Source organism: Passer montanus, unplaced genomic scaffold (assembly GCF_014805655.1).
Source record: "Passer montanus isolate IOZ18808 unplaced genomic scaffold, ASM1480565v1 scaffold152, whole genome shotgun sequence".
Lineage (NCBI taxonomy): Eukaryota > Metazoa > Chordata > Aves > Passeriformes > Passeridae > Passer > Passer montanus.
In genome coordinates, this window is record NW_024362274.1 from 25,690 (window position 1) to 36,987 (window position 11,298).

Consider the following 11,298-nt stretch of genomic DNA (forward strand, 5'->3'; position numbering starts at 1 on the left):
GTTCTCTTTGTGGTATTTTGTTGATTTTCTTTTCTGTTTTCTTAGTACGTTCACTCTCAATGACAGTAATAAATGCATACAGAATGTGCATGAAGGTGGACTTGTGCAAGAATTAAATGGGAAGGGACTCTATTGTTGACTTCATTTCCACTCAGCTGCAAAGAAATTGCAGCAAAAGGAAAGATCAGGTTGCAATTTAGATTGAGCTGTGAAAATATGAACCTCTTAGTCAATTAAATATCCAGAATATCTGGAAACAAATTCTGGTGCTTAACAGAAAAAAAGTAAAATATAGTTGTTTCCTGTCTCCATGCCTTTAGCCATTGCTGTCTTGATGGAGGTGATACTGAGCCCACACTGCTGATTGTAGGATCTGTAGGAGATTTAGACCTACAAATCCTGCTGCTGCTGGAGTGCCCAGACTGAATGCTGTACTGCAGAAACAATTCCCACGTATTTGGACTTGATACAGCATTCCTGATGGGGCCACAGTAAATAATGGCAAAAAGTAATTCATCTGAACCTTAGGTTTAATTGGTATTTCTTCAGCAGAAATACACAACGTTGTGTTCTTTATATACCTCCCAAATCATACATATGCCAGTTATTAGTTACATAAATGCTGGCTACAGAACACATACCAAGTTTTCTGCTGTTTTTATATGACTGTAAATACCTGCCTTCCCAGGCTGCAGTGAATCTCACAAGAAGGCATTGTAGAAACAGAAGGCATGAAGCTCTGCACAGCCTGAGGCACCAGTTTCTCTTTAATCTCACTCATATGATGTCATGAACCCTGGAAGTGGCCCCCAATGGCCTGGGGCTATTATCCAGACAAGTGAGGGATACCTGTACTCTGGTTCAGTCAGGCTTATTTCCTCAAGAATGATGGTGTGTCTGAAAGCTGAGAACAAATTATGCCTCATTTGTTCTGCAAGTTCATGCTGGCAACCACCTTTCCCACCCACTCTGCCTCTGTAAGCTATATATATGTCAAGTGAGATGTATAGGCACGGGGCACAGATATAAGTTTACATATTAAAATATTTTAATATATATGAATATATTAAAATATATACATGTTTTTATGTATACGTGCATATTGAACAAGAGCTCATATCTCTGACTCATCCGACAGGCAGAGCTGCCAAAGAGCCGAGTGCCTCTCACTATTGCATGGAGAGACTAATTTAACACTAATGAGAAATGAGGATATCAGGAAGCATCTTGGCACAACCACTGCTGGAAACAATCTCTGAGCTCTTTCAAGCTTTTCCTATTGACAGGCTGCCAAGATCTGGCTTGTGGGATTCAGTGTGGGATCCCTGATAGAATGGGTTTGGTGGACGATGATAAATCACAGGTATCTTGAGTCTGGAAAGAGGGTGTCTGAGCAACTCTCCTGAAGCTCATGTTGGCACACAGGGGAAACATTCGGGATGTGGTTGGGTGTGAACAGATTTACACAGGAACATCCTTAACGCTAGGCAGTAATGTCCACTAATATTTTGCAGGCAACATTTTATTATAAATTGCAAATCATTATCTCCTCCTTTGGTATTCAGTGTAATAACATTTATCATATTGAGTTATTTTGGTATTCATGGGGATGTCAGATGCAATTCCATAGGAATTACTGTTAGAATGAATGCCCACTAAATTACAATGGAATTAATATGAAATTAGATATTACGGTAACATTATTATCAAAAGAGGTCATCATGATTGATGTGCTGTTCAAATGAGGATAACAAAAGGAATTACAGTCAGACCTGATTATTCCCAATCAGTTAGCAGACTCCATTTTTATGCAGATTACAATACATTTTCAAACTGATAAATCAGCCAAAAGTACTGGTAAAGAGATATAGATCACTGCCAAGTTTTCCAAAGAGCTCCACTGCTGTATACTTGAAAATGGGATATTGAAGAAACGAAATTGCACTAACATTAAATAAATTAGTGGAAAATAAAGTGTGAGTTTTTTCTTCATTTGGATTATGGAGATAATTGTGTGATTTTAATTTAATTTTAGATCCATGGGGGAAGGAGAAAGCATATATTCTGTTGGTTCTTTTGGAATAAACACTATTTGCCAACTTTCCTATGATCCAGGAAGTCTCGTCCAGTCTTGTGGTACAAACTCCTGTCCCTATGAAATGATGAAAGATAAAATATCTTCTGTTTTGTTCTACTAAGAGCCTACAGATCAATCCAATGTCAGACAACTGGCAGGTTGGGCATAGACCCCCAAAGATATTCACACTTCACTGATTTCCCTCTCCTGGAGAGCTTGGAGCCCCACCATTTTACACCCGTTTGCTTGGACTCACCTCTTTTCTTCTCACATGTCACACCTGTCAACCTCATTTTTGTTTGCTGGTTGCCAATAGCACAACACCCTATGACTGTGCCCAGCCCCTCGCTGAAAGAATCTCTTAATCTCTGAATAAAGCTGGTGTTTTTCACTAATCGAAGCAGCACATTTCTTGCCAGCTACACTTGGTCCCATGGTTGTCAACAAAAGGTGCTTGTCAGCAAACAGTGAATTAGAGCCTGGAACTGATGCAAAAATTAGATGTATTGCTCTGCAGGTTGATCTGAGCGTTTTCCACAATAAAAACTATGGATTAGTTTCTCTGAGTGGGAACCCTTTAAATATTTGGCATGCATTGTTCCCTGTGTCCCACTGATTTGCATCGGGAATTTCTATTTGTTTGAAATTACCTGAAGACTTCAGGTGTTTTCCTTACCTACATTTTCTTTTCACTGGAAGATACAAAATGCAATTAGAAGAGAAAATCCTGCTATTTCAGCATTTAAAATTGTAAGTCATATCTCTATCAGAAAGTAAGTATAAACACTTGTTCTGTAAAGATGATGTGTACAGATACAAGCTGAGAGAGGCAAGGAAAAAAATAAAAGAGGGATTTAACCACAGCTTTTCATGCAGACAAATTACCCCTTTGAGCAAGGATTTGTGGCATGGAGATGAAAGAAAATGCATATACTGCAAAATATACAGGTGGTAGAAGACATTTTTAAGCTCCAATTACACCAGGTGTTTTATACTTTGATTATCTTTATCTGTCCAGCCTCTGAATTAGGGGTTAATTACTGAGAGTAAATAGGCACTTTTAGACAGAGTGCCCTATCATGGCTTTTTCAGCTGATCAGCAGTGTAGCAGAGAGAAAAATTACATGGCTCAGGTTGGAAAAGACTGCAGTATTCCCTGGGTTTTGTTAGGGATTCTGTTGCTTTATGAAACTGCAGGTCTGAAACTGAGACAAGTGAGGAAATTCAGTTCTCATTACATGTGGCTAAAGAAGATTTCCAAGACAAACAATGGCACAAAGGTTTGGAATTCCTTAATAGGCAGGAGCAAACCTCAGCATCTCATAGTCTTAATGGTCACAGACAGACAGGTGTTATTCCTTCCCTTTCAATATTTGGTGTAGTCCAGGAGTAGTTTTCTTTCCTAAAATTTCCTCTGGTATTTTGCTTAAGATGTGACTTACTTTTTTGTGTTTTTTTTTTTTTTCTTTTTGTTTGTGGTTTTTTTGGTTGGTTGGTTTTCTTGTTAGTTTGTTCAGTTGGTTTTGGGGGACAGAGACAATTATATGCTCATTCTTTGTGTATTTATCTTTTGCTGGTTTGGGGGGTTTTATTGGTGGTTTAAAAAAAAAAATTAGCTTTTTTTCCAACATTTTGTATCTCTGTTTTTCTGTGTTGATACTTTTTTCTTTTCTTTTTTTTTTTTCTTTTTTTTTTACGAAGAGAAGAATTTGCACTGATAGATGTGAGATAATATATGATAATCTGTCCTTGAAGAAAACAGCAGTGCACCCTATTGTCCTTGTTAACATTGCTAACACTCTCCCTGAATGGCTATCTCTCTCTCTGAATCTGACTTATATTCCCGGGCAATGTACACATGTACCTACCTGACTACTGGAGAGTGTCTGGATTTACATTGTTGTAGTCTTTAAATACCCAGAAAAAAAACCCCAATGCATCCTTTCATCAAAACAAAGGATTTTTTTTTTTACCTCAGCAATGCCATTTTACTCATTTCCTTTATCATGTTTTTTAATAGATATATGTAAATATCCAAAAGGCATGCCTGATGCTGAAAGGCACTGCACAGGACCTAAGGGTGACTTGCACTTTCAAATCAGCAACTGGAGGTCAGACATCCTTCTCCACCAATTTTGTTCGACATCCAATGGAGGAGGTGATCAAGAGAATTCATTAGGGTGTGGGAAGAAAATAATCTTGTACTATTAGTAAGTAAAATAAAATAAATATTATTATGGGAAGCATTTAACTTACACACAGGCATGTGAACTCTGGAGATTATGCTCACACCTTGTGTTTCTAAAGTGATGTCAGTTTATTCTTATTTAACTTACACACAGGCATCTGAACTCTGGAGATTATGCTCACACCGTATTTTTCTAAAGTGATGTCAGTTTATTCCGTGTCAGTGGCACATTCAGGAATTTGCAAGAGTCATGGAAGGAGATCCCCTAAAAAAACTCTTCCACATTCTTTCCTATAATTTGTACTCAGATGGTGGAAGCAAGCACATTAAAAGTTGTTTTAAGTCAGTAGGGACCCGCGTATTAGATGTAAATGTGGCTGTTAAAAGGCTCCAAAAAAATGTGCTTTTGCAGCCGAATACTCTTCTGCAAAGTCCTACTGTTTTGATAGGTGAAAGGGACACATTTGGGGTGCTTTCCCCTTGCATCATAGGTGACTGGGGCAGTCAAAAAAGGATTGTTGTCCAGGTTCACAGGCGCCTCACTTCTGGTTCCCATGACATCATGGCAACCTGAATGCAGAGTATGGGAAACTGGAAGTGGGTGGGCAGGCTCAAGGGGTAGGGGGCAGAAGTTTGGGCAGAGACCGGGGTGGATATATTTGAGGGGATGGGGATTAATGATGTTATAATGGGGGGGAGGAGCAGTAGGTGGAACCATGGGAGGAGCAGAACTAAATATCTCAAAGGAAGGGGAAGATCCCAAGGTATGGGAGGAGTCAGGGGACAGGCAGGGATGAGGGAACAGGGAGGGGAGAGGGTGAAAGGGATTATAGGCAGAAGAAGCACAAGTGGGGAGCCACACCACGTGGCAACCACCATCTTGTGCTGCCTCTTTAGGACTAAAGGGGAAACCATCTTAAGAACCCAACTCAGGACTTTGAACTGGGAAAATGGGAGAGGTTTGAGGAGTTGACTAATGAGAAGTCCCTGACAGTGTGGCAGCACTGTCAGGGCAAAGGTACCGACACGGATTTCCACCCTTTCCCTGCAGTTAAAATAGAAAAAAACTGAAAAGAAAAAGGGGCCACGGAATCACTGGGGGTGGAGTGCTGACTCTGTGCCCCATGTACCTCCCCCGCCCCCGGCCCTCAGGAGTGCACCCACCCAACACTTTAGTCCCTGACCAGGTCCGACTCAGCCACTCGGGTACTCAGCAAACTGATGATCTCTGGAATAAAAGACTGCAGAAAAGGTCCCCAGTTCTGGAGAAGATCCTCCTAGGCACCCGGAGAAGGATTGTGTCCTCCCCGCTGGGAGCACCACTGACTGAAATACAGTGTGCTCACACAGGGGCAGTGATGTTCCAAAAAGCTTTACAGCCCTAACTAAGCATGCTGGTCTGGGAGACAGCCTTTCCAATAAAGTTCCTTGATTGAGGGAGTGGGCCTCACGTTGGGTGCCAGCTGAGATGGTGGCCACCTGGAGATGTCTGTGGCTAGCATGATCTCCTGGCCTGTGCCAAGAGTGGCCACCCCATTTGTCCCTTGAGCCTGTGTTGGTGGCAATACAAGCGGGGCTGCTTAATTCTCAGAAGCACAAAGCTGCTCTGCGCTGCTGCTGTTGGTATCCCAAACATGATCTCCTGGCCTGTGGTAAGAGTGGCCACCCCCATTTGTCCCTTGAGCCTGTGTTGGTGGCAATACAAGCGGGGCTGCTTAATTCTCAGAAGCACAAAGCTGCTCTGCGCTGCTGCTGTTGGTATCCCAAGTTGAGAAATCTGGACTAAAGGAAAGAGAGGAATCACTTGTGTGCATCCTCAACAGGTTCTAATTCCTGAGAGGATCCAGGGACAAATGACAAAATGCAGTCTTACAACAGTTTAAGTATGGGGGAGAGATTAAGGGGAGGATACAAACATCAACCAATCACAGAACACCTGGGGGAAGAGCATAAGGCGGGGAATGCATTGTGACAACCAATGGGAGGCAACAGGGGAGGAGAGTAGTTTAAACATACCAGTGGGGTTTCAAGGGATGCAAGATAGACACGGAACATTCTAGGAATACAGGTGGGGTTACAGTGAATGGACAAGGGAGGCTGGCAGGGTTTCATGAATGACAGGGAAGGATCCAGAATAAAGGGTTGGTCGTTAGAGAGATGGACAGGGAAATGGGAGGGTACAACTCTGGGGTAAACCAACATACATGGGGGACAATCGGAAAAAAACACTTTAAACCGATGACAGAAAAAGGTACACCAGCACAGTTAAACATTAAAATGGGGCAAATTCTTTAATGTGTTTTCTGTACCTGCACCATAGTCACCTCTGCTTAGTGAGATGTTAGCAGCAAGTATAGTTCATCCTCTCCTTCACATAAAAATATTGCAGGTAATTTTAGGAGTATGAAATCCATAGGGTCCCATTGAAAGACATCCTAAAATATTTATAATCTGATTTGCATTAAGCATATTTTCATAACTTTTGTGCTACACCAAAAACCTTTACTATAACACTATGAAATACTTGTAGGAACTTTAATGTAAATGAGAATATGGAACTCAAATTGTGTATAAAATTATGAAGCCACAGAGTGTAATAAACGTAATAAACTCCTATTGTGGATTCTTTTTCTCTTAATTCAAAAATGTTATAGTTCAGTATCTGACAGCAATACTTTTCACATGGACTACATGTTTTTGTCTAAGCAGAAACATTCTCTCATACAGTTTTGTGCGTAGTTTAAGGTATGTTTTAATTATAGTAAAATAATGTTTCAATAAAGTAAAGAAGAATGATACTAATTTTGTAAGTATGTGTGAAGAGTGTTATAAAAGAGATAAAAACATTTATTAAATACAGAAAGGTTTAATTTTCTATTAAATTTTATAGACTTTAAATGGGTTGGCTTTTGTTTGTTTTTATTATGGAAGTCTTATACTTCTACAGAAAAGTGTTATTTTTGTTCCCATTAAAATATGTAGCAATTTTCGGAAAGGGTTTGTAGATTATGTTCAGTTATATAAAGTCTTAATGCAAGAGAAGACTAAAGCAAGATTTGAATGAAAACTGCATTCCTAGATTCCGTAATTTTCTATTTTGAATTCAAATTGCTATTTCAAATTCAGCAAATTAAATTCCATCCTATAGAAAAAAAAAAAACCAACAACGGAATGAAAACTGCATTCCTAGATTCGGTAATTTTCTATTTTGAATTCAAATTCCTATTTCAAATTCAGCAAATAAAATTCCATCCTATAGAAAAAAAAAAAAAACCAACAACAAAAAACAACCCAAATAAATGAAGAAATTAACAGGATTTATGGTTCTACTGTCCAGAACTATATAAGACCAAGTATGCCTTAATTTTAAGCCCTTTATCTTTCTGATCTTTGATCACCTGTCTGGGTCATAGTAGGGTTTGGAGCTTATTTGTACACATTTAATATGAAAGAATAGCAAAAAGGAAAGCATTAGGCTCTGCCTTCTGATTTATGCAAATTCCTGTTTCACAGCAGATGGGATGCCCCAAAGTTTGTCAATAAAGTGAAAGGAGAGACTTAAAGATTGTTATAGGTCGTGCTTTTGTACTTCCCAGCAAAGCAGAAGTTCATTCTTATTAATAACAAATTCTCTGTATAGAAGAGATTAGGAAAAATCTGAACTTTGCTTCCAATTCAAAGGGATCCATAATGCAAGGAGCAAACACAAACTGGATTATAATTTCCCAGGCTCTCATTGACTGGCCAAGTTAGTAAGAATTGAAGGAAAGTGTTTTTCTACAAGTGATATAGCAAGCTTTTTTTTTTTTTTTTTGTTTGCTCACAGGGGAAACACATATATTCCCAAAAGCAAATTAAAGGAAAATTTAGATATGAAACAAAATAATCTTGTAAATTATTTGATAATAACTGATGTCTCTTGAACCTCATGTACAGTAATGGAAGTAATTAAAGTCCCAAAATCAGCACACACACTTTGTTTTTACAACATTATGAACCAACAAAGGGTCCTTTCTCATAAATAATGTCAACAGGGTAGGTTCCTATAGATAAGTGTGCACACCTGTTTCTTTTTCCTTCCAAGGAATATTCCAAGAGGCACGAAGCACATGAGCTTTTATGTGGAGGAAACGCTCCTGATGTGCCAGACACCTAGAATGAGATAAGATGCTCATTTATTTTTATATTTTTTTTAGAATGCCGGGAAGATCTCTGTATTCTAAAGTTTTATGGACCAAGCTGTAACTCTGCATTGCTGTTAGGCACAACTGGATGGAGATGAGTTGAAGAATACAGGTAGCTCCAAGGCAACACAGACTGGAATCAGGCTTTTTTCCCTTCTTTCACTTCTAGTCTGTGATTAACTTCTATGGCAATCCAGGTGTCTGAATTATGTTTAATGGACCAAGAAAGAAGATATTCCATACATTTTAATGTGTTCTGTACTTTCCCCAGTTGCACTTTGCCATTTTTCTGGCAAATATGATAATGTGCTTAAACCTGGAGATAGCAGAGTTGAGATTTTGTTTGTTTGTTGATTTGTTTTCTTTTCTTTTGTGTTTTCTTTTTTGTGTGTTAGTGTGCATATTTTTAATGATAATTTGATTAAGTCTTAAATCTTTCATCTTTAATGAAAAAGGTGACTTGCCCACCTTATTTTTCTCAAAAAAAACCCCCAAAACCAAACAATCATCACCACCACCAATAAAACCCTTTTGCAGCTCTTTGGAAATGTTTAATCTAAATGTCTCGTTCACAAGAACAGCATTTTATTACATTTCACGTAAAGATACTTAAAGAATATATAATTTTATATTGCTTTTCATTTATGAGACAGTTGAAGGTCTCGTAAGTGCTTGGATATTTATGTTTTGAGCAAAGTGCAGCAAATTAAATGAAAAAGCTTCAAAATTTTTTGTTTAAAAATATTATTTTTTTTCTTGTGCTCATTCTACCTCTAATTATCAGACTGTTGCCATGTGCAACATGGAGAGCAGAACTGCAAGGCCTCTATGGGTTACTTAGAATAAGTTAGAAATACAACTGTCACAATAAACAGATTCTGTTGCACATCAAAAGCTTTGAGCAAACCAAATTATTTTCTATACCATTTCACCACATAATAGGCTTGTCCCAAAAAGTCTGCATGAAATTGGTTTCATTCCTACTTAACTGGAACCAGTTATTTGAATAAAAACTATGAGTTTTATCAGTTAAGTATTCCTGCAGCATGATGGCACAAAGAAGAGAACCCAGCTTTCACTGGCGGCAATATAGTTGCTTATAAAAATTAAACAGAAATTCCTTAAATGAGTTGGGTCTGCCTGTAACACCCATCTGATCCCTTTCTCTGTTTCAGAAAAGTTATAGAAAATAAATAGGCTGTTTAGTCCAGTGATCTCTAAAAAAGAGCAATACAAACTGTTTGCGCACAGAAGGAGAATTTGAGAACTTCAGCAGTACAAGTCCCTAATTCATAAATAAACTTTTTCATATATACTGGAGATATAGGCTCAGAATTTTTTTACTGAAGAAGTCTGTGATGAAAAATTTTGTAGACCACAACCAGTTGAAGCAGTTCTATGATTTTATATCTCTATTCTGTTCTAGAGCCTTTTAATGCAAATTTTAGGGAAGGCATATATTTCTGTGCCTGCTGAAGGGCGAAATTCCTACCCTGCTGTGGAATGTAACTTTGTCTTATGTCCAGGTGTACAGATGGATGGATCGATATTCATGTGCACGTTATTGGCCAAAACTCTTAATGATAAATAATATGTGTATCAATGCGTGCAAAGAGCAGGTGCTTTGCACACCTGCGTGATGGGGAATAGTTAGATATATGTAAAGAATTCAAATAATTTTTTGGGGAGCTGTTATGACAAAAGTGTCTCTGTTTTGATGTTTAAAACCTAGTTTCAGTTAGAAACTAGGGGTGGATAGAGAAAAAGCTGAGTCCTTTGTGACTGAAGGATTTCAGCTTGTCATCCCTCACAGTGTTCAGACTGGAACCTGGCTTTGAAAGGTGTGCTTAAAATTTGAACAGAACATGCTGCTAAGCCTGTAATGGATTTTTCTCATAAGAATATTAATTTCACTGGTGAAATTTCTTTTCCTTTATAATTTTTCTCCAGCTAAAACAACAGTGACTTTAGATGTGAAGTTCTCAACATCTCCTCTGTACACTGACAAAATGGCAGAGGTATTATACAGGATTCTTAAATGTCAGGGGCTTTGACCAGGGCCATTTTATCAAACACAGGGACTAGAAAATGCAGCTCCTACAAATATCTATCTCCATCAGTCCTGTGGCAAATGAAGATAAACAAGGGGATAGGTAAACCTGAATCTTTTCTAGGGGAACTGAAAGCCAGCAAGAAGAAAAGATGGGGTTACCATAAGCACAGCATGACTTTGAATAAACTTCTGCTCAAAAGTCAAAGGGCAGATGCTTTCAAACCCAGATACACAAATTTGAATATTGATTCAGCTCAAATAAGAACAACAGCTGATTACATTAATTTCAGTTCTTGCATTTTTTTGGCTTTGATATTAGTGAAACTTGAAAGAAGGGGTGATGAAAGGGTCTGCTCCATGCTATTTATGTTATTACTAAAGATTTTTTTGCAGTAAATTTTCTGGACTTGTCCAGCTAACTTTGCAGGTCCTAATGTTTGGAGATGTGTTTTGAAGAGCTGCACATAATTTTGGCCCAACAGCCAATGAGGTTGAGATACTAAATATGCTGCATGTTTACCCATTATGGGCTAAAATTGCCCTGAAGGCATATTTCAAATCGATATATAGAACAGAAGGCGAGATTAAAAACCAGAAACAACCTGCTTTAAAATTATAATTAATGTAGAAAGACTAAAGAGCCTACATGAATTCTGTTGCTGTGAACAGCTTTCCAGAATACAGCATTTCTGTAAGGAAAGGGAATTAAGTGAAAAACAGGAAAAACAAGGTTTGGGGTTTTTTGTTTCCCAAGGCTATTTCTTCATTACAGATGTTAAAGTGTATGTGATTCTAG